The 2,330-nt window shown below is 54.2% G+C and overlaps 1 protein-coding gene across 1 annotated transcript in view; it reads right to left on the bottom strand.

Moving 5' to 3' along the window:
- The window catches only part of SOCS6 (suppressor of cytokine signaling 6), a 30,833-nt gene extending 29,890 nt beyond the window's left edge, over positions 1-943 (bottom strand). Inside the window, exon 1 of the mRNA XM_006090775.3 lies at positions 414-943. The gene's annotated coding sequence lies outside the window, so the exon portion shown is untranslated. The remainder of the gene's footprint in view (positions 1-413) is intronic.
- Between the last annotated feature and the right edge of the window lie 1,387 nt (positions 944-2,330).

Here is a 2,330-nt window from a genome sequence, read left to right as displayed (position 1 = left end):
GCTCCTCCTCCCGCCGCCTTCCTCCTCCTCTTCCTCCGACCCCTCCTCCTTTTCCCGGCGGCCGCCCGCGCCCACTCCTCGGCCCCGGGCGCTGGCGGGCGTCCGGCGCGGGGGGCGGGGGCGCGCGGGGCGGGGGCGCGGGGGCGCGCGGGGCGGGGCGAGCCGGGGCGGGGGGAGCGCGGGGCGGGGACGCGTGGGGACCCGGACCCGGGGACGAGGACGCGCGGGGGCCGGGGAGGCGGGGGGCCGTCCCGCGCTTCAGTGGGGTCCGAGCCGCGGCTGCCCCGCGCCCCTGCTGGAGGCAGCTCCTGCGGTCGCCGTCCTCTCGGTCAGCTCCCCGCCGGTGGGCCGGGCCCAGGTGGGCTGGACAGCCCTCTCCGCCCTCCAGCGCCTGCCCCGCGAGGTTGGCTCACCTGGCGCGGGGACCCCAGCCTGTCCCCGCGGGGAGGGAGAGGCCGGGACTGCGGGGCCGCCGTGGGGAAGCCCTTACCACACCTCCGCTGCCTTAATCGGGAAATGTGCTTGCTCAGAGAGAACTTAGTCCTTGGTTCCAGCCAGCGGCGTTTCCATTTAGTCCTTTTCAGTGGGGTTTTCTACAAGGAAGAGTTCTGGTTTGTGCCGCTGAACTCAAAGGTACTGTGGAGCCGGTAACTTGACTCATTTCTTTGGAAATTGGCTGAATGTACTACTAGGTGATGTATATTTTGTGCGCCAGGCTTTGCATTAAGGTCTTTTGTATATATCATCTCCTTTAATTTGGACAATAATCTATAAGGTCAGTCTGATCATCCCTACATGACTGATGAGGAAGCAGGCTCCTGGTATGTAAGTATAAGCAATAAATAACTTCCCCGAAGTCACCACTACCCTGGGGCAGAGCTGGAATTCAGACTTAGGTCTCTCTGACTCCAGAATATGAGCTCTTAACCACTAACTTAAAGTAAGAGTGATAACAGTCTAATAATACAACGTTAGAGATACTAGTGGCTAAATATACTATTAAAATCTTCATCCTTGGCTGAATTCCAAATACTGTACTTACTGGCTATAGGCATGTTCCCTTGGCTGTCCACCATCCAACCCTTTTATCAGCAACTCAATCTCCCTTTGGGGAAATCTTATCTTTTCTCTGCCCACACCCAACACAGCGGAGACTCTCACCCAGGGAGCTGACCCTTGAGTAAGAAAGAGATCACAAACTTGGAGAGTTCATGGGAGATGAGGGGACCAGGTTCATCCTAGTGGGGTACCTGGACCAGGTTGTTCTTGGTGCCAGCCCCCAATTGCCTTCTGATAAATCCCTGTTGTGTTCAAGATAATCGATTTCTGGCCCAGCCGGCATGGCTGTGGTTGAGTGTCGACCTATGAACCAGGAGGTCACGGTTCAATTCCTGGTCAGGGCACATGTCTAGGTTGCGGGCTTGATCCCTAGTTGGGGCATGCAGGAGGCAGCTGATCAATGATTCTCTCTCATCATTGATGTTGGTCTCTCTCTCCCTTCCTCTCTGAAATCAATAAAATTATATTTTTGAAAAGATAATCAATTTATGTTGTTTGCAACCACAAATGTCTGATGGATATATTATTGGGGGGGGAAAAATGGGGATGATGAAGGGTCCTATTGAAAGTATCCTAACAGGGCCAGCGGAGCATAGTTCACCTTCTTCCTCCTAAAGTCAAAGCTTCTAGAGCCAGAAGGATCCTTATGGATCATCCTCCGACATCCTCATTTTATAGAGGAGGAAACAGACTCAGAAGTCACAGGACTGACCAAAGTTGAAAGTAGCTGAGTCATCATGACTTGAACTGCTATCACCCAATTTCAAGTCTGGTTTGATTTCTAGTATTAATCGTCTCCCCTTCTTCCAGCAGAGGAAAACAGAGAATAGAGAAGCGTAGACTTGAGAAAATTGGGTGGACACAGGGGCAGCCTTCCAACCTCGCCCTGACATTCCAAGTGCACTCTCAGAGCTAAAGCACCCCCTGGGCCCCTGGGGGAAGCTGCCCACGGAAGCACAGTTCCAAGCTCTGGACTCCCCTGTCCCTGTCCCCTTGCCCTCCTGCCTGAGTGTCAGGAGCATCTTCACCCAGTCAGACTTTCCTGTTTGATACTAGTACTGGGTTGAGGAGGGTCCCCCAGAACCTCCAAATGTGACCTTGCTTGGAAATGGGGTCCTTACATATGTAGTTCAGTTAGTATGAGGGCATACTAGAGTAGGGCGAATCCTTAATCCAATAGGATGGGTGTCTCAGACAAGAGACACAGAGACAGCATGCAGCCGAAGACCACCCCAGGAAATGCCACGAAGGCAGACACTGGTGATTTGTCC

Source organism: Myotis lucifugus, unplaced genomic scaffold, assembly GCF_000147115.1.
Source record: "Myotis lucifugus unplaced genomic scaffold, Myoluc2.0 scaffold_82, whole genome shotgun sequence".
In the NCBI taxonomy this organism is placed as follows: Eukaryota; Metazoa; Chordata; class Mammalia; order Chiroptera; family Vespertilionidae; genus Myotis; species Myotis lucifugus.
The sequence above is the reverse complement of the archived record's forward strand: the minus strand, read 5'-3'. Positions and strand labels throughout refer to the sequence as shown.